This window comes from Oryctolagus cuniculus, chromosome 6 (genome assembly GCF_964237555.1).
Source record: "Oryctolagus cuniculus chromosome 6, mOryCun1.1, whole genome shotgun sequence".
Taxonomy (NCBI): domain Eukaryota; kingdom Metazoa; phylum Chordata; class Mammalia; order Lagomorpha; family Leporidae; genus Oryctolagus; species Oryctolagus cuniculus.
The window spans coordinates 16999931-17021993 of NC_091437.1; the positions used below are offsets into that span (position 1 = coordinate 16999931).

Genomic DNA, 22063 nt, shown 5'->3' on the forward strand with positions numbered 1-22063 from the left:
TAGCTCTGACTTTCCCCCTGCAGGTTGCTTCCTTACTCTCCTACTGGGTGCCTTCATGTGTCTCCTGTGACATCCGTTGCCACCACCCCACATACATACACCAGGGGAGTGATCCTGCCTATGACTGACGGAGAGCACACAAGTCATCAGTGCAGAACACAGTCATCTGTCCAGTGCCAAGTCTGTGTGCTCCTGATTGTGCCTTGCTGCAGTGGAGAAGGTCTCTCCCATTAGAGCTCCAGACTTGTCCAGGTATTGTGGTTTACTTACCTTATTTCAAATTTGCATCACACACTGCATTTGCATAGAAGCATACTGACATCACACATCTCTGCAAAACTTTACCGTTATCTCAGTTCTTTGTCCCACCCTTTCCTCAGAATACAGTAAACATTTGCCAACACATTCTTTTCCCTTCCTTACATCACTTCCAATTGCATTTAATCAACTTAAGTCTGGTTCTTCCCACCCAGCTGAGATGATGGTACTCAGTTGCAAGTGCCCAATTCAGGGTCCCCAGCAATCTTCCTGATGTCAAATACAGTGGAAATACTTCTGCATTAATGCTGGAACATGGATTTATACAATGCGGATAACATATCTCTCTTCTTGACATTTTTGTTGGTGTATATCAAACCCTACAGTTCTGGCTTATCTTCCTCTGTATTAATTGTTCCTTCTTTGTCTAACTTGGAGCATCCTACTGTACAGAACCTAGAAAGAGCTTTAGGACTGAGTTCTTCAGTATCTCCAGTTTTTCCTGGATTGTATGATTCATTTTCATGGCTTTTGATGTCACCCGCATTCTACTAAATTTGTATCTCCAATCCATCTTCCTCTCTCTCATAAGTAAAGTTTATATTTTTGTTTGTTTATCTAACTATCCTACCCATCCTTGCTTCATACGTGGTCTTCCAATTTTTTTTCTCACCTCAAGCAATGGTGTTACCACCTGCTCTGTTATGCAAGCTAAATAAATTGGTAAAAAGTGAAACTACAAATTGAGATTAATGCAATTAAGAAAATAATTAAAAGTCTATGATATAAAGTAATACATTAGAGTGGAGAGCACATCGATGAGATAGGACACTAAAAACATTTTTTAAATGGAGATGATATCTCAACAGAAACATCAGTCATAAGAAGGAGTTAAGCCTATAGAGGCAGGGGAAGAGCATCCTGCAACAGGAAATGGCATGAAGGAAACGTTCAGGGGAACAGTTCTGTGTATGTCAATATTAGTTTCATATCTAATGGTCCCGGAGCAAAGAAAATAAAGGGGAAAGTAGCAAGGGATGAGGGCTTAAAGATAAGCAGAGAACAGATCAAATGTAAGTATTTCAATAGTCCAGGTGAGAGGTAGTGGTAGTTTGTGCTAGAGAGGTAGAACCAGAAAGAATATAATAATTTTTTTAATTTTAAAAATCATTTTATTAGGGTAAAATATATATATATATTTTTTTTTTTTTTTGACAGGCAGAGTGGACAGTGAGAGAGACAGAGAGAAGGGTCTTCCTTTTGCCATTGGTTCACCCTCCAGTGGCCGCCACGGCTGGCTCGCTGCGGCTGGCGCACCGCGCTGATCCGAAGGCAGGAGCCAGGTGCTTCTCCTGGTCTCCCATGGGCTGCAGGGCCCAAGCACTTGGGCCATCCTCCACTGCCTTCCCTGACCACAACAGAGAGCTGGCCTGGAAGAGGGGCAACCAGGACAGAATTCGGCGCCCCGACAGGGACTAGAAGCCGGTGTGCTGGCGCCGCAAGGCGGAGGATTAGCCTAGTGAGCCGCGGCGCCGGCCAGGGTAAAATATATTTCATTTTAACCGTTTGTAGGTATATAGTTCAGTGGCCTTAAACACATTCACAGTGTTGTATATTGATTAGAGATTTAATCATTTCCAACGAAAATGCAGTGACCTTAAGCAATAGCTTCCTTCCAGCCCTTGGTAACCTCTGTCTCTGGGAATTTAGTTACTCCAGGAACTTCACATAAGTAGAATCTCATGATCTTTGTCCTTCTCCATCTGGCTTCTCTCACTAAAGCAAAATGTTTTACAGATCCACTCATGTCGCGGCATGTACTAAAATTTAATTCCTTTTATGGCTGAAAATATTCCATCTCCCAACCATTTTTTGTTGATGGCCAAGTGTATTTAATTTTTATTTTATAAGTAGAACTTGTAAGACTTGCTGATGGATTAAATGCAGGAATGAAGGAGATAAAGATAACCAGGATGGTTCCCAGGTTTCTAACTTGTGAAAGTAAGTGGCAGGAGGTTGATTTAATGAAATGAAGAAGCCTGGGGAAGGCTGTCCCTTAATCCCCATCAAACAAGTTTATCAGGGGGAAGAGAATTATTGAAGGATGTGGCCCTGAATTACTCACATGAGGAATTCAAGATAACCATGTTGAGAGGTATGAAGGCACTTCAAAAAGTTTGTGGAAACTGATATAACCTATTTTGATGCAAGACCTCATATACCTGGGTTTCAAAATGTTTTATGCCAAAGTAAGATCATCTTTTAATTCTACTTGCCATTAACTGTTTGAAGGACACTCATGAATGTGGGAAAGGGGTTCATCAAGAAGAAAATGCAAAGTGGATGTACCAAATGATAAGTCTGAGAGAGGAATGCTTTATTCCTTTTGCCCCTAATTCTCTATGTCTTTGTCTGATCTTCATGTCCCAAGTAAAATGGCAGCTCTTTCCAAATCTCTTCAGGTACTTCTGAATGCTCTCTTAATGGCATTTATCATCTTTTGGCTTATCCAACAGTTTTTGTCGATTTTTCCTGTGTTGGACTATAAGCTCTTAGAAGTCACATATCTGTATCTTTGCACAGTCCCCAGGACAGTTGCCCTGCATAGAGAAGGCTGTCAACTAATGGTGGGTTTTCAGCAGAGTTTTGTTATCAGGAATGGACAGCAAAAAAATAATGTGTTCATTTCCAAGCCTAAAACAAGCCAAGAAGCTATGAAGAATGCTGATTACAATAATTATTATTTGAAGATTTTAAATTTAAATTCTTGAAACAATTAACTTGTACAATGATCTGATGCCATTTCATTTTTGAAGCGGTTGAGAAAACCGCCAGATTAGAAACTGAACATCTTGGAAACGTCTCAAAAGAAAAGGTAGGTAATCCTGAGATAATTAAGGAGCTGTTTGTTGTGTTGCTTTGTTACCATGTAGTTCTGATTACATCAGAAAGATTAATTTCTGGGTGAAACTGGCAGAACAGAAAAATACAGATGAAGTCATTTCTAAATTTATATAGAAATTTGTTTAGTATCTAAAATGCTGATGTTTGTCAAGGTGTAGCTTAGATAGCCAAATGCCTTTAAATAATGTACCTAAACTCAACATGCACTCTCATTACAATGAGAGCTTGCAAGTATGCTTGTAGATTACATATATGTAGGTGATATGGAAAGAAGTTTATATTGGATCTTTACTAACTCTAATAGGTCACTTGACAACTGGCAGTGTGTCCTCTAACATCATCTTCCTTTTGTTGTTCAGTTTGATAGAGATTGGTATTGTTTTATGTAATATTCTTTTGTAAAAAGCAAAGCAGAGAGAGAGAGAGAAGGAGAGATGGAAAGAGATCTTCCATCCAGTGGTTCACTCCCCAAATGGCTGCAATGGCCAGGACTGTGCTAACCCAAAGCCACGAGCCAGGAGCATCATCCAGGTTTCCCACAAGGGTGACAGGAGCCCAAGCACTTGAGCCATGTTTCACTGCTTTCCCAGGCCATTAGCAGGGAGCTGGGTAGGAAGTGGAGCAGCTAGGACTTGAACCGGTGCTCACATGGGATGCCAGCTTCACAAAAGGCAAGTTAACCTGCTGTCCCACAGTATGGGCCCCTTATATAATGTCCTAATAAGAGCTTAGACAATTATGGATTTAAATAACTGTTCAGAAATCTGTATTATAGTTGATCAAATGTGCAAATAAGGATTTTTATTAAAAAAAAAAAGCAAGTCTGGTTAACTAAAAACCCATGGCTCAGGGTTAGAAAGAGAAACAGTATAGAGTAGGTTTATGTGAAAATTAAAGAACAGGGAAAATAATGCTCTCCATTGTTTTGAGTGACAAAGAATTGGCAGGAATCCAAACACCACAGGAGACAAGATTAATATTAAGTATATCTGTCAGCATCCTGTTTGAAAATCTCAGCCAGGATCAGAGGTATCTGAAAACATCCATAGGGGGTTTTGCCTAATAATGAGTCATACTTTCTGTACTGGAAAGCCCTGAGATATCAATATAGGATGTTAGAAAACTTCAGGAAGAACTCAGTGGTCTTCTTGCCTAACTTCCATGTACTACAGGTGAGAAAACTAGGGCCTAAAAAGCCTCTCTCTACTGTCCTGCAAGGAAGGCACTAGGAAGTAATGAATAGGATATGGGCTTGGGAACTTGACTGAATTAGATTCAGATCCCAGCTCGGTCAGACAAGCCCTTACCAATCTCTCAGCTATTTCCTCAGTATATGTAATACGGAGATCAAAATAGCTGTTTTGCAGGGTGGTTGTGAGATCGGGAGCTGTGTACATAGAACACTGGGCACACGGTGAACAAATAAACAAATGCTAGGTCATATCACCCCAAGTCATGGCATAAATGGCAGAACAAGGATACCCACTTCAATCCAGGTGTGTTTTCTCTACACCCCTAGAAATTCCCAGCCACTAATTCCTTCAAAAGGCGGGCATGGGGAAGGATTGTTACATTCTTCTATTAATACTTTGACTTTTTATAATCTGTAAAGATCAAATGAGTCACTAGTGTATAAAATGCCAAATGGAACTTAGTAATTTTTCCAGAACATCAACATAACAAAGGATAGTTCAGTGCCAGGGGCAGAAATCTATTAACTTGGAGGAAAAACTTAAAAACACAGCTGAAGGAATCTTTCTGAATGTAATTTTGAATCTCCAGTATGTGTAGAGGATGGGGCACCAATGCTGCATACATTATGAATACCAAACTAGGTTTTGGAAATTATTCAATGGCCTGCTTCTTTAAAATTCAGTAAGATTGCATTCGATTTACCTAGTATTGAAGACAGAAGTATCCAGACTTTCAGAGATTGAATGCATTATAGCAGAGAGGTAAAGGATAGCTTAAGCCTTTATGGTTTGCAAAAGAGTGAATAAAGCTTAAGTGTTTTTTTGTCCTAAATAATCATCCCCATTGTGTGTGACTTGGAAATACTGGCCCTGCCACTTGCAGGATCAACTTCATGAGTCACAGGCAATCTGACTGCTCAGATCTTTGAGTCCTGGCTAATCTCATTCACTTGTACAGACCCAGTCATTAGCCATGACATGTTAAATGAGGATGCACTGCTCAAGTTTCTACAACCAGGTAACTGCTCTACCAAATACCTTTTCAGGAGGATGCCTTAGAAAATGAATATGAATTTAAATCTGTAAAGAAGGAGTGCCTTATCACTAGTTTCTGCTAGTTACTACTTGGGTTGTTCCCAGGTGCCTACAGCCATCACTATGGCTATATAAATCTGTGTAGCTGAGAAAGGAAAGACATATATAAGATTTTAGAATGCGGAAGGATCTTAACAAGGCTACAGATTAGCCTACATACCAAATCCAGCCAACCAAAAGTGTTTTGTTACTTAAAAGTATTGGCCTAAGCTATATGTTAGGTATTTTGCAATAGTTTCAACCACTTAACAATGAAGAGATTTCACATTTCAAGCAGGATTTACAGCTTTTCTTTAAAGTTGGACAATTTTGCAATCCTAAGCTTAAGCTCTTGACTGGCAATCTTTGGCTAGCAATGAGCTCTTGATGCAGTGAGTTCTTTCTTGTCACCCCATGTCCGGTTGCTCCCAGTGGAGGGCAGTTGTGTACAACAAGTTTGTCTTCACAACATCCGGTTTTATGGAAGGCAAAAAAAGCAAAGCACACTGAGATCAATAGACACCAGAACTGAGGTCTCCAGTCACCTATAACTTTTCCCTTTTGAGAAAGTCTTTTAAAAAAAATAAGATATTTATTTATCTAAAAGGCAGAGTTACAGAGGTCGGGGGGGGGGGGCGGGAGGAAGTGAGAAACAGAGAAGGAGAGAATGTTCCTTCCACTGGTTCACTCCCCAAATGGCTGCAGTGGCTGGAGCTGGGATGACCTGAAGCCAGGGGCCAGGAGCTTCTTTGGATCTCCCATGTGAGTGTAGGGATCCAAGGACTTGGACCATCTTCTGCTACTTTTCCAGGTGCTATGAGCAGGGAGCTGGCTCCAAGAAAATCTTTGTATTTGTTAGTTGGTTCCTAAGACATGGATAAGCACAGAAATACAATTTCTTGCAACATTTGTAAGAAATGTAATACTTAGGTAAAAAAAAAAAAAAGCCATGTCAGACAAAATATTCCTGTCACTTGCTACCTAGCTTGATGTTATGTTACAAACATATTCTTGTACTGATTGTTGTTAGATACTTGATTGGTTTTATAGGATTTTTAAGAAAATCCGTTGCTGTTACTTAGACATCAAATGCCAACATACCTAGGAGCCACTTGGATTAGTGAAATATGAGTCCCTAGGTGCTTTGTAAAGAGGTTTTGATGTGTACATTGGTGTTGAGATGCAGGGATTTGCATTTTTAACGAGTATTAGGGGTGATTCACACACTTACTCATCAGAGTAAAAGGCCACTTTCCTCTCTTCAGTTCTGATCTTTGGTTTCTGACCTTAATCACGACACCATTTCCCTTCATTTAGAGAATGGAACTTTCCTGCTTGTGATATTTTCCTTCTTTCTTCTATGTTGCCTGTTTTGTAGTTGATTAAGGAAAAACCCAAAGGAGATCAGTACAGTAGGAAAGTACAGTAGGAAGGATTGATTCCCAAAAAGTAGTTGCTCAATCTGAATGTTTTCCATGGTGATCAGAATGCTCGCGTGTAGCGGTCCCTACTGACTCGACGAACGTGGCTTCTCCTTCGCAAGAACACTGTCTTTAGATTGAAAAATATGTCCTCTAGGACCCACATTGACCAGAAATTTCTATAGCTTGAGTTTGGAACTGTGGGTCACTTGCTTTGGGTTTCCTCCCTAAAATGTGTGTTCTTAAAAGATTTTGATACTTCATCTTCCCTACAATTTACTGTAAGCAAACAGGCAAAATAAGTCCTGTCACATAGTTCTGCACTTGACCATTATCTGTGTTCACCTGATTGGATTATTTCTCATCTTCTATCTTATGTCAGAACCCATTTTAGAATAAATTTAAAGAGAAGAATTCTATATGCAATTCAGAAAAACTAAACAATAAACATACAAAGGAAACTTATTTTCTTGTAAGAAAGTGATTGCCAAAAAGACACATGCTCTGTAGCCACAATGAACCCAAACTGAAGTTCTACCAGAGTCCCACAGTAGAGAGGATAAAGAAAGAAAAAGTTCATCAAAGCAGTGAGTTGTGTTCCCAGTGGGAGAGTTCTGATGTTACAGCTAAGGCTCTCAGGTTATCTGTAAATGCTCAGGATCGTGCAATTCTGGATGTGACAGCTGCATATGTAACTGGGCCACTTTGTAAGAAGGGTAAGGCCTTAGAGGATTTTTAAACTTTTTCAATGGAAAAGACAAATCATCTTATAGATGCTTATAGAGTGACACAGTTCCTGAAAAGAGCATATTTAAGATTTTCTTTGTTCTATTTCCTTCTAGGAATTAATCTTTAGAGAGTTTTATCAAATTTTTCCCCTCAAAATTTTGCTTCAGAATGAGTGTCCTACTTTATAAATGAGAAGGTGAAACTGTTTAAGAACTTTTCAACTTCTAATGTATTTTACTTCGGAAGCAACTTTTAGAGTCCTACAGCATAGGTTAACGTGCTGCAAAAGTAATTAATGAACGTGATTCCCCCTAGTAACTAAGACTGTCTGGTATGAAATGAAAAGTTGAAAGTACTGGGTAGTCTGTGACACAGGGATGGCTTAAAAGAGGTCATTTCAGCTTTATGATTATCATAAGAATTTTGAGACTGGCGTGCTTAATAATACCATGCTAGGGTCTGTTTTAATGGCCTGAAAGAGATGCTAATAGGGTCCAAGTATTAGTTAATAGAGTTATTTTCATGACTTGATACAGCGTTCCCTGTGTGATAGAAAGCTTGTTTGGAGGTGCAGTAATTAAACAAGAGGGGAGGGGGCCTGCAATTGTGCCCTACTTTGAACAGCATACGTAGTCCCATTTTTGCACAAACATAGCACGGCAGATCAGAAACTGTTTGATTCCTTGAACTATTGGAATATGGAAGCCATAGCCCTTGGGGAGCCCACTCCCCACTCTGCACAGCACACTCCATCCTCAGCTTTGTCCGGGAGACATGGGATGGGGCCAAGGAGGGAGACGAGAAAGCAGAGGTCACTCCCACAGAAATGGCTGCTGGGCAAACCCGATGCAACTTGGTGCTTATCATGGCAGAGTTGCGTCCATCACCCTGGTGGCTTGGAGGCACATGGGCATTTCTAGTGCTTTCTCAACAGAGCCTGTTCTGCATTCCAAGGTGGTAGTAACAGCTAAAAAAATGGATTTCTAGAGCCAAGTAGTTGTAGAGGAAGAAAATAAAAGTTTTATGAATGGGGAATGAGTCATAGACACGTGTTGAGATTTAGTTCCAAATGTTATACAGGAAGCTACTAATTTTATACTCCAAAGTAAAATTTAGGAATTGTCTTTATTTGTCTGGTTTATGTTTTCTTCAAGGGGCGAGGTGAGGAGACTTCTCTCCAAGAAAGCAAAAGAAAGGCTTCAACATGGAAGTGAAAAGAAGACCTAAAAGCAACCATTATAGACAGGCATTTGCCTGAGAGGGAGATGTTCAAGAAAAGCAGCTGTAAGGGTTAGGCTACGATTCAAAGGGAAGATTCCAAAGGGAAGCAGAGTCCCTGCTCCCATCTGTGGGCCACACTGCCCATCGGCGCAGACCGTGCATGCACTGTTTGCAGGAGAGGAAGTATTTCGAGAAAGAGCATCTGGGACAGCAGGGGGCTGGCTGAGTCATAAAGTGCAATGTCAGCAACCCAGAGGGCCGCCTCCTGGGTTTAAAGAGCAGAAAGCACAGCCATTGCCAACCACTAATGGAAAAAGTTGTCATGTGCCCTCCCTTCCCCCCAAAAAAAGAGAAGAAGAATCAGTGAAAAGACACCTAGCAGAGAACCTGCTGATTCAAAGCTCTTTCCTGGGCTTGTGGCAACTTAGATCAGCTTCAGGCTTGATCTTGAACTTGTAGGACCAGGCTCATAATTTGTAGTGTTGTCAAAATCGAAACATCCTGTATGCTTATCTTCAGATGCTTCTCCAAATACCCTGGTTGTGTGGATGTCCCATAGAAATAACAAGGGCAGAACAAGGGGACACAGGCTATGGAATCCTGGGGGTAGGGGGAGGACCCACAGGTCTTCTTCATGGCTTCTTCCAAGCTTATATTTCCGTTGGTACCTTCTTCCCAGAGAAAAAGGCCCAACCATTTCCAAAATCACTTGTGTTCATAGGTGTTTAGCCTCACATGCAGATTTAGCCATCTGTTGTCAGAGACATTTTAATGTTTACTTTGAAATGTTAGTAGAGAGAAGAAAAACTAGTATCCAAATCCCAGCTCTATTAATTTTGATATTTGCATTTTTGGCTATGCCCAGGTTTCCTACTTGCTCTAAAAGTGGAAGAGCATTGTAGGCATTGTAGGAGTTTGTTGAAAATAATATCTGGAAACTCCTAGCACCACAAATTGGCCTTCCTTTTCCTGACAAGACCTGTTCCTCGCAAAGATGCTGCAACTGTAAGGCCAGGCTGCAAATTGCAACTCATCATAAGGTCACATGCACAGGCTGAGTGAACTTGTATTTGTTCTCATAGTTGGAAGAGGCAGTAAGGCCAGTGCACACTCAAGGTGGGGGATTAGATCCACCGATGGTGGGGTGTGGCAAGTTGACCTTTTGGAAGTACACCAGGGATGGGACACAAGGCTGGAGCCTTCTTTGGATGATAAGGTTTGCCGCTCATGACTTGCTGCATGACACAGTTTTGAAGGTCAACAGCTTAATAGTTTGTTCATGTTTTCTATACAGTGGGCCTAATGCATAGGATTGTGTATGCAGAAAGATAAGAAAAGAGAAAAGTATTTTAAGTTCTGTAAGATATTATCACAAACATACCTATAATTAGGAAAAATTGACAATGTTTCTGAGCCATGATCTCAGACAGAATTGCCTGGCTTTCCAGCAAATTCTTCTTTTCAGTTAGATTTTCTTAAAGATTGTTTTTTGTTAAAGCCATACCATATAAAAGTTGGCATTGCTATGTGTCTCAAATCTTACAAAATAATGCCTCTTCTGGAAAAGGATTGATATGAGAGAAACAACTTCTGGGTTAAGAATACAGCTTTTTCCTCCTGGAAGTCATACAATTTGGTTTTTAATGTTTAAGTCTGTGTATATTTTAATGTTTAAGTCTGTATGTATTATTTTGTATCCAGAAACAAAAGATTCCAGGTAGTGGGGCATTACTTAAATTATAATCAATTTTATTCCATGTAATACAATTGACTTCCAACTTAGGATAAATTTTAAAAAGATGAATTCCTTGTTTTCGTGCAGTTTGTGTGATGACACTCATCCCATGTAGTTTCACTGAGGTTTTCCTCAAGAAATTAAACTGTTTTTGTTAAATTATTCCTAAAGAATGATTGTTAATGATCTACATTTATTTTGGGAAGATTTAGATCCAAGGTGAAAATGCTCAAGAAGTTATTGCCAAACTTAGCTCTCATTTGCAATTTTATTAAAAATTAAAAAGATATATATCAAACATATAGACACATTCATTGCAAAACTATATTTGAGTTTCTACTAAGTTTGACTAATCCAGAAGAGGAAATGAAAACCAACATTCTGAAAAGAAATAGAGAAAAGTGAAGTCAGTAGTTTTGATATGAAAAGTAGGTATGTTTCATAATAAAATCAGAAGCAATTAAGTAATTCCTGAAGGACTGAGAGAAGATTGCCCCTGTGCTGGCATCAGAGAAGAAAGCCTGGAGGAAGCCCGTGGCATCTGAGAATCTTCCTTCAAGCTCCCAGTCCATCAAGGCTGCTACACTCTTGATCTGCCCCATTCCGGGTGCATCTCAAACCTCGGCACCCTGCAGCCATTGCAACCGTTACAGTCCTGTCTTGGTCCCTTACTGACATGCCATAGCCCAGCCCTTCTGGGCTTCCAACTTCAGCACTAGATTATTTTCTGTTTTGCATCATTTGCTAATTGTCCTGTTTGTGAGTGTTGTCTAACCAACGCCTGAGTACTTGAAGTAACTGGTCTACCTCCAGGACTAGTGAGTCAAGACAGGAAGCAGAAATCAGTAACTTCATTTTCTTAAGGTAGAAACATGCCTAGTGCAATAAATCAACAACAGGATTCTCAGGGTAGTCGAGATTAAGTCTGAATTTTTGCAAGGTCTGTGCTTTGTGAGAGTGCTTGAAACATGTTCCTGCACCAAGGCCAGCATGTTAAGCAGGCAGTAGTAACCAGGCGCCATCCCCAGCCTTCATCGGGCCACAAAGAAACAAAATCATTTTTCCCTTAGCTCTTGCCCAGGGCCCTGGAGGCCAGCGGGTAGGCCATAGACTGATAACAGTCAGGAATAGTTTCTGCAAGGTGATCCAGGACCTGACAGCTGACTCCTGCGATAGGTGTATGCTGGCCACCAGTGACAACCTGAAAGAGTTCATTCTCTGTTAAAGCCAGCATTTCTCAGCCCATGAACCTGACTGAGATCATCAGCGACAGTATTACCTTACAAGAGAGATACACATGTCAAATCCTGGACTTAGCCTGGAATAGCAGAATTGATACGTCTAGAGTGAATGAGTCCCCGTGGGTCACATGGTTTAGAAGCCTTCCACAGATTCCTGTGCACTACTGAAGTGTAAAATCCAGTGTTTTAGATCACCTGGGGCATTCAATGTTGGATTCCATCTTAACAAGCCTTTTAAAAGGTAGTTATGTGCATGAAATTAGACAAAGGAGTTTGCATGGAGTTCATCAAATTTCACATATGAATAGATTTCACTTCAGCAATTCAAACTGCTGGTGTCTTTGGAAACTCAAACTGTGGCTACACAGGCCTGCTTTCCTGCATGGTGAGAAGCAGCCAGATGATAGTGGCAGCATCATTGAGTCGGGGCATGGGCAGGCCCACTGACTGTGTCTCTCTTTAGGGCCTCACTCATCACGTTAACTGACATTTGTGTTTTCAACCCGAGTTGAGAGCTTTCTGGGCTCTGTGGTGAATGGAACCAGCAACCTCTTAAAAATCAGACTTGGTGGCCGGCGCCGCGGCTCACTAGGCTAATCCTCCGCCTTGCGGCACCAGCACACCGGGTTCTAGTCCCGGTCGGGGCACCGGATTCTGTCCCGGTTGCCCCTCTTCCAGGCCAGCTCTCTGCTGTGGCCAGGGAGTGCAGTGGAGGGGGCCCTGCACCCCATGGGAGACCAGGAGAAGTACCTGGCTCCTGCCATCAGATCAGCGCAGTGCACCGGCTGCAGCACGCTGGTCGCGGCGGCCATTGGAGGGTGAACCAATGGCAAAGGAAGACCTGTCTCTCTGTCTCTCTCTCTCACTGTCCACTCTGCCTGTCAAAAAAAAAAAAAAAAAAAAAAAAAAAATCAGACTTGGTACCACTTTTCTGGAAACCTCTTCTACTTGATTAGCTCAGGGCAGAACAAAATGCAAGTTAGAAAGACAGCCTCTTAATATGACAGACACCTACCTTAAGGCTCGCAGGAGTTGGGGTTAACTTCTGGCCCTCCTGAGGACACCAAAGACTGTCAACAGGTGTCCCAGCAGTGGTCCCAGAGACTTATCCTTGTTTGTGGTTGGAACAAAGGGACTAAGAGAAAATGTCTTTATGTCACTTATCCGCAGCCATGAGGGAATCTAAGAGGGACACCCAGCAGGGCAGTTTCTCAGGACCTTGTTGACCCTTAGAAACGGAAGTCAGGAGAAAAAAAATGTATGCGTAATCAAAGAATATCTGAACAGATGTCCTTACAAATAATCTGATTATCTTACCAAAGAATGATATTTAGCAAATATTTCATTAATGTTAATACTAATGTTAATATTAACCAAATTTTTTAATAAGACAAAAATTATCCATAATCCTATCCTACCAAAATGCTGATTTTTCCATGTTAGTGTTCTCTCCCTCTTAAATATATGTTTACATGTACATGTTTTTATAATCAAAATATCACATTTTTTGTATTGTGCTATTTTAGCAACACTTTAAATTGAAGTTGTGCATAGCAGAGTAATTGTGGAGATATGTAAGCCTTTTTTTTAATAATAGCCAAACAATCTAGAGAGAACTTTAGAGCAGGAAGCTACAGAACAGTTTTCTTCATTCTTGGATCTGGGTACTGACATTCATAACATGTGTGTTAAAAATGCCAACAACTTCCTGCCCTCCTTCAAACAGTTTATTAAGTGCTCCCCAATTTATTTTCATTAACGTTCCTTACTTGGTCATCACCCCCAGTTTTCACATAACTCCTCTCCGTAGGTATTCATGGAACATATATCATACTTGGCAGTGGCAGGCAAGTGACGTAGCTGGTGCTGGGCTGGTCTTCAGCAGAGCCTTCAGCCCCTTGCATAACTACAGGTGAAGTAAATGCCCACAGGACTGATGCCTACCAGAGCTGTAGAGAATTTTCTCATTTTATGTTGAATTACAGAGGGAATAACCTACTGAGCAATGCTATTTTATAAATGGTGTCATCAGTTATTCTCAACAGTTTTTGAATCCCCCTTATGATCCAGCCATGGCTTTTGATCCATAAGATGGGTCAAAAGTCTTACTCACCTGGAGTGTTCTGAGGCATGTGTTTAATTTTATTATGTCTGTCAGTCAAGACTCATATGGCTGCAAGCATCAGGAATCCAAATTCAGTGTGCTGAAATGAAAGAGAATATATAGGCTTCTGTCATGAAAAATGTTGGGCATGGCCATATCAGATGCTTAGATGCTATCCTTGGCTGTTGGGAATCTGTCTATATGTTCCAACCCTATTTTTCTGCACAGTGCTTTCATTCTTGGACACGTTCTTCGATTGCTGTAGAGATGGGCTCCTGTCACTTCACACTTGCTTGTACATGGTTAGCCACCAGAGTGGGACAAGCAATCCTCATTTAGAACGATCCTGCCTAAGTCCTTCAGTTCACTTTCTTGGGGGTATTTTTTGAGTGAATCGTTATGGATGGATGATAAGCATGCTTGATTCATGGTGGGCACCACTGAAGGCTCAAATAGGTCAACTTTACCCAAGTCAGAGAGCCTGAGAGCTTATAAGGGGAGATGACCAGACAACAAAAATATAAACAAAAAACAGCCAACTGTTACAAATACAAATTGCAAAAACTTGATCACGAATCAGAACTTAAGCGACCAAATTTGAACCAACAGTTTTTGAAAAGAAATAAAATCAAAGGAGAAAAGGAAGCTTTTACTGAAAACTATTCGTCTAAGGTGGATCCCAGGTATTAATTAATTTAAAAGAAAATGAATGTCATGAGGACAAAAAGGGGCCATTATAAGTGGAATAATGACACTATACCACCACCAAAGATATCCTTGTCCTAAACCTTGCAGCCTGTGACTGTGTTGTCTTACATGGCAAAAGGGACCTCAGAGATGTGGTTAATATTAAAGACCTTGAGATGGAGTGATTATCCTGGAATACCCACATAGACTCATGGCAGTCTCCAGAGTCCTTGGATGCCAAAAACTTTGCCTGGCTGTGGTCAGAGGGAGATGTAATTATGAAGAAGGATCAGAGTGATGCAATGTCATTGGCTTTGAGGACAGACACAGGGAGTCACAGGCCAAGCAATGTGAACAACCTCAGGAAAAGAGAAAAGATAAGAGAAGAATCCTCCTAAAGTTTCCAGAAGGAATACAGCCCTGCCAACACCTTGATGTTAGCCTCATGAGTCCTGGGTTGGTCTTCTGACCTGCAGAACTATAGATGGGGAATAGTTTATAAAAGCAGCCGTAGAAAAGGGATATAGCGGCTGTTCTGGCACCTTCCTACATCCCAGGCTTAAATTCTCAGGATATTCAGTTGAGACCACTTGGAAGTGCTCAGAGTAAAGAGCTTCATTGTGGCAGAGAAATTAAATGCTCCCAGAAGACACACATGCCACCCGTCCTTTCCTGGGTGGAAAAGTGCAGTTGCATGGGGCCATGTGACTTTCTCTGGCCAGTGGATTGTGAGTGTCAGTAACAGAGCATGCCCAGGCTGAGAGACAGAAAAGCCTCCATGCAGCCCTCTTGCTCTTTCTTTCCTTGCCAGGGCAAATGAGAGAACTCATGTTGGGGTGGTCGATGCCACAGGGTGCCAACATCCTGGCTCCAGGAGACTCTGCTGAAAAGCAGCTTCCTGGAGAGCTGCTGAAAGTGCCTCAGATGTTGTTATCTGTGAAAAATAAGTTCTGTTGCTGCATGGCACTGAAGCTTTCAGGTTTACTTGTTTCTGTAGACTAACTCAGTCTCTCCAATCGATCCCTTTACTTGGCATAAGGCAGTCTCAGGAGACTGAGAATACAGCTTCTTAAATATAAAACAGCAACTGATTTTTACTTCTCTCACTCTGGAGATTTATTTATTTAATCGAAAGTCAACACTACAGACAGAGAGCGGGTGAGACAGAGAGAGATATCTGTTTGCTGGTGCATTCCCTGGATGGCCACAACAGCCAGGAATTAGCCAGGCAGAAGCCAGAAGCTTCATGTAGGTCTCCCACATGGGTCCCGGGGGCCCAAACACTTGTGCCATGTTCCAGGGCTTTCCCAGGTCTCATGTGAGTAGAGAGTTGCATCAGAAGTGGAGCAGCTGGGACTCGAATGGGTGCCCATATATGATGCCTGCATCACAGGTGGCAGCTTTACCTGTTATGTCACAAAGCTGGCCCATTTCTCTCTCACTCTTACTAACCCACAAAATTGCACACAATTGTAGGTCTTTAATTTTGTGCAATAGAAAGACATAATTTTATATGTCATTGGAAAAATCTTGAATATTTTATGGGACCATTCTTGGTGTGTACATCATGTAATGCATTTTCAATTAGAAAACAAAAGGAAGTTTTGCATTTTATTAACTAAGAAGCATTAGTTTTGTTTTTCTGGCATTGAGTGGAAATGCTGTTGCAGATCCTGGGCCTTCACGTGAAGTGCACATTGGATGTGATGGCAATTTGAAAGTTGCTGTTTTTGTTAAAATAAAAATATATTACATTTAAGACACTTGCCAAGGGGTCGGGGCTGTGGCACAGCAGGTGAACGCCCTGGCCTGAAGCGCTGGCATCCCATATGGGTGCTGATTTGAGACCTGGCTGCTCCACTTCCAATCCAGTGGCCTGGGAAAGCAGTGGAAGATGGCCCAGGTCCTTGGGCCCCTGCACCCTCATGGGAGACCCAGAAGAAACTCCTGGATCTAGGCTTCAGATCAGCATAACTCCAGCTGTTATGGCCAATTGGGAAGTGAACCATCAGATGGAAGACCTCTCTCTCTCTCTCTCTCTGCCTCTCCTTTCTCTGTGTAACTCTGACTTTCAAATAAATAAATGAATCTTTTAAAAAAAATGCATTTGCCAAAATACTAGTAAGCTTCATCAAAATAGCCATCAAAAGGTGTAATTGGCAAGGAAAAATTAACTAAATCTGTGTTCCCTTCCCAAGAGAACTGAAATGCAACCAAAAAAGGAAACCAAAAATATAGTGTATGTGAAATAGAATGATGGCTTTTTCCTTTTAATCATTCAGGATAATAGCAGCTCAAGAAGACCATGAAGTACCCACTTCCATCACTTTACTTGGTGGAAGAGAGAACTGAGGACCCCACAACTCAGCTGTTGGTGCCACACAGTCAGTAGAAAGCGGGAGGTGATAACTCAGACAGAAAGCAGGCTAGATTTACATGACCAAAAACCCACATCTTAGGGCCAGTGCTGTGGCGCAGTAGGTTAATCCTCCACCTACAGCGCTGACATCCCATTTGGGCGCCAGTTCGAGTCCCCACTGCTCTACTTCTGATCTAGCTCTCTGCTATGGCTGGGAAAGCAGTGGAAGATGGCTTGGGCCCCTACACCCACGTAGGAGACCCAGAAGAAGCTCCTGGTTCCTGGCTTCGGATCAGCCCAGCTCTGGCCTTGTGGCCATGTGGGAAGCGAACCAGCGGTTGGAAGACCTTTTTCTCTTTCATTCTTACTGTCTGTAAACTCTGCCTCTCAAATAAATAAATAAATCTTTAAAAAAAGATCTGTGCCCTTAACCTTAAAAAAAAAAAAAAAAACCACATCTTTTTTCAAACTTTATTATGGTGTCAGAAGACACCTAACAGACAACATTTTAGCCATTTTCCAGTGTACAACTCAGTGATACCAAGTACATTCACAGTGTTTTGCAACTATCATCACCACTGTTCCTCTCCAGGACATTTCTCTCATTCCGAACTGGAACCCTGAGCCCATCACACAGTAACTCCTCTGTCTCTACCTGCAGATAGCCACCATTCTGCTTTCTTTTATTTTTTTAAAAATATTTATTTACTTGAAAGTTACAGAGAGAAGGAGAGGCAGAGAGAGAGAGAGGTCCTCCGTGTGCTGGTTCACTCTCCAATTGGCCACAATGGCTGGAGCTATGCCGATCCAAAGCCAGGAGCCAGGAGCATCTTCCAGGTCTCCCGTGCAGTTGTAGAGGCCCAAGGACTTGTACCATCATTCACTGCTTTCTCAGGCAGTAGCAGAGAGATAGATCAGAAGTGGAGCAGCTGGGACTCGAACTGGCACCCATATGGGTTGCCAGCCTTTCCAAGCACATTATCAGGGAGCTGAATAAAAAATGGAACAGCCGGGACTCAAAACTGCTCATATGGAATGCCAGCATCACTGGCAATGGCTTGACCCCCTGTGCTACAACACCACCACCAGTAACTCTTTTCAGTGTCTACTGTGTTTGAATGTGGACATGTCTGGCTGGCCACTTACAAGTGGGGTCATAACAATAAATGAAGTCCAAGTAACCCAAAAGTTAGCAATCATATCAGTCCTTTTGAAATAGAAGCAATTCATTTATATGGGAGATTTTTTTAATTTGCCTCTATTAAAACAAAATGTTTCATCTAATTTGAAACTTCTACTTGGATTATAAACTCACCTCAAGTAATTTACATTGAAAGAATATTTTGCAAATTATAATATTTTACCTGTGACAATTCAGTATTAATATAAATTACAGTATTTTTAAATATAACAAAATTTTTCAATTTTTTTCTTTTGTGTTTAAAATTTATTTATTTATTTGAAAGCGTTACACAGAGAGAGGAGAGGTAGAGAAAAAGATAGGTCTTTCATCTGCTGGTTCACTCCCCCAGTGGCCACAATGGCAACAGCTGGAGCTGTGCCAATCAGAAGCCAGGAGCCAAGAGCTTCTCCCAGGTCTCCCATGTGGGTGCAGGGGCCCAAGGACTTGGGCCATCTTCTACTGCTTTCCCAGCTATAGCAGAGAGCTGGATCGGAAGTGGAGCAGCCTGGACTCAAACTGGGCCCCATATGGGATGCCAGCACTGTGGTTGGCAGCTTTACCCGCTACTCCATAGCTCCAATCCACAATTATTTTTTCTTGAAAGACTACTATTGATATTAAAGTGTGACATTTATTTCAGATTTTTACTTTAAAATGACATAATCAGCTACTTCAAGTAAATAAGGATTTCACCAAGTTTTATTTCAAGAGGTTTTAAATTTTCATCAGATATACTAGCAACAGCTTAAATTGGTAGAAGCAATTTGACTCACACAAGATTTAATATTTATCAAAAAATTAAGCTACCAGAAAAACTTTGGTATGCTGGTGACTCTTCTCTAAAAGGGAATCCTACAAGAATTCTTAGCCCTTCTGTTATCATATTCATAGAATAGGAATTGAAAATCCCAATATTTGTTATGGTAATCTGTAGCCTTCTGCCAACCTAGACACCATAAGAGTGTGTGTAAACTGCCAGTAGTGTAGTCCAGTTGTACTGAACAAGCTGTGTATTTGTGAAAGAATGTAGATTATTGTCTCCTTGGGGCAGGTGATTTCTCAGAACATAGCTGCAATTCAGAGTGGTGAAAACCAAGATTTTTGTCACATGTAAAGAAGCCATGCCACTTGCTGTCCCATCTCACACATACACAGACTATACACATCTCACAGCATTTTGGCTCTGAGACAAATAATTTTGTGGTTCTTGTAGTTAACTTACAAGAGAAAACAAGGCAAGATTTTATGTGTCAAGAGAGTGTGGGCCAAATATGAAGGCTGCAACTTGGAACACTGATTCTAGTTGCTCTGAAAATGTTCTGCTGAACAAAGAGGTTAAAAAAAATAAAAGGAAGAACTTACAGGGCAGTACAAAGTTGTTTGCAAAAATTGTCAATGATTAACTGAAAGAACTTGACATTGTTCATACATTTTTTCTTCAAAAATCTCAGGAACATTATGACAGAGGGGGTGAGGGTCGCATTACAGGTTGGTGACAAATTTGGGTGTATTTTCTAACCTAACCTTCTGACAGTTGATCTGGAATTATCAGCAGAAGTTACAGAATGATTTTTTTCTTTTGTGCCTGCTTGTAGTGTCAGTAAGTCTTGGGAAAGAATACAAAGCTAGTTGTAGTTACTGTCAACCTTAATTTGGTCACCCTGTCTGGGCATGGCTAAGGTTTCACACCCCTTGCTTCCCCAGGCGGGGTGCTTCTGAGACACCTGTCATTCTTGCCTTTAAGGTAGAGGAGAGGAAATGGCCCTTTTCTTTCCATATTTTCCCCTTTTGGTGGAAATGTTTTCCGTGGAAAGCATTGATGACTGACTGAGGAAGTATTGATCCATTGGCACTAGAAAGGCTCATTCTCAGAATGCTTGTTCATAAGTGATTTCGTCTTGATGCCAGATTACTGGGAAGACTCATTTCCGGGTCAGTCTGCCTTGCAGGGTGGCGGGATGGGACAGACTAACAATTAGCCTTTGACAGACAGAGGGTCAAATTGAGGCAGCATGGCTATCCAGCGCGTGGTGCCTGTCCTCAGCCGATTCACCCACTGTGGCATTTTGGATCAGTTCTAAGCCATGAGCCAAGAGGAAAGCGAGAGAGAGAGGAGAGTGAGAAAGAGCCACGTGTTCAGGAACGGGTCCTTTTAAAACTTGGCCAGAGGGCAGGCAGGGAAGTAGGAGCAGCAAATCCCATTAGGATGGGGGTGGAGCCTGACATAGGTGGTTGGGCCATTTGGCTACCTGGCTTCCAGCAATGGTGGTGGGGGCTAGGGCCTAGGATGGTGTCAGAGTGTAGAATACGCCATAGATAAGACTGTGCCATTTTTCTAACAGGAGGTAGGATCTTGTTTTAGTTTTGTTTTTGTTCCAGGTTCTTGTCTTTTACTTAAGAGAAGCACTCTAAGTTCAGGCACAAGTGATCAGGTTTACTTAAAAGATGAGAAAGCAAACACACACATGCATGTGCGTAAGTGAGGAGTGGAGTGGGTCCCATGGAGAAAAGGAAAAAAGGGATGAGGGAGGGGAAGTAGAATGGCATCACAGCACCTCCTTTTGTCTTGGTCTCCAACACAGGAGGGGCAAGCATCTCTCTTTATGAGGAATTGTAGTCACCTGGGGGTTTCTGACACCTCCATAAAATTCCACTGGAGATTAATACACATTTTCATGGCGACTTTTCCTCAGGTTCCAGGTGAAACACAGCATCCTGGAAAGGGAGTATTCTGATGGACATGTAGCTTAGAACTACGTGGGAGCTTGTGGTCTGTGACCTGTCCAGCTCAGCTAGCTACCTTCTGTATCAGTTCTATACCACATTGCAGTAGGATTATGGTTGAATTCAGCATGGATACATAGTAAGCCAGTGAGAGTTATGTTGGTGTTGGCATTTGCTTTCTGACAGAACCTGCTTTTCCCCCGACACAACAGCTGTTATTAAGCCTAAGTGTAGCTACCATAGGCCAGGTCTCAGTTACCTCTGGATTCCAGGTAGACTGGAGGCCAAGGCAATCACCTGGTCTCAACTGACACTGCTGTACCAAGATTGGTTTCCATTGAATATTAACACCTGCAAGGCCCATCTGTCATCTGTTTGGAGAATATAAGCTATGTTTAGTATGATCCCTATCCCTACTATTTACACTATGGTGACTACTGTGTGTTGCTTCATTTTAGAAACTAGGGTAGTCATCGTGCAACATTGTAGGTCTCAAGTGCTTCTAGAAAATTTCCATAAATTGAGGGGTCCAGAAGATTCCCACAAATGTTCCTATTATACTTCTGCTGTCAAGATTGAGAGTTTTTGCTGCATAGCACTTTGGCCTCCATCTGCATTAATATGGTCGGTAGTCCTTGTTAAGTTGGGGTAGAATCCCTTTCCCAAGGTTGGGCTCTAGCAGTGCTTAACATTGTTCATTGAAGTTGCTTAGCCCATGTTATTGGGACTTCATTGCTTTCCCATCCAGCTTCCCATCCTTTCCCTTCATTCAGAAAGAAAGTAACTTCCAGTCAGCTCATCCTGCCTAATAAATCTCCTTCTTCAGAATGTCTTTCCTCATTGTAAGCAGTTTTGACTTTGTCCCCAGATACCTAACTCCATGACTGTACCTCCTTTGCATTGGGGCCAATACTCTTTGATCCATGCAAATGTTTTTTTTTTTTTTTCAAGGGAAAGAGTTTATTGGGGAAAACCCAGCAGGCTGGAGGGGAGGGATGAAGAAGGATAAGAGGGAGAAAGAGATTATAAGAGAGAGAGAGACAGAGGAGAGGAGCTAGTAAGGAGAGAAGATAGAGCAGAGAGAAGAACCAAGAGAGAGGAGCCAAGAGAGCCACGTGTTCAGGAACAGGTAGGTCCCTTTAAAACTTTGCCCGAGGGCGGGCAGGGAAGCAGGAGCAGCGAATCCCATTAGGATGGGGGTGGAGCTTAATCCATGCAAATGTTAAGTGG

At 41.7% G+C, this 22063-nt stretch overlaps 1 protein-coding gene across 8 annotated transcripts in view; it reads left to right on the forward strand.

Annotated features, from left to right (window-relative positions):
- The window catches only part of CCDC192 (coiled-coil domain containing 192), a 298623-nt gene that overhangs the window by 156160 nt on the left and 120400 nt on the right, over positions 1 to 22063 (forward strand). The gene's annotated exons all lie outside the window — the stretch shown is intronic.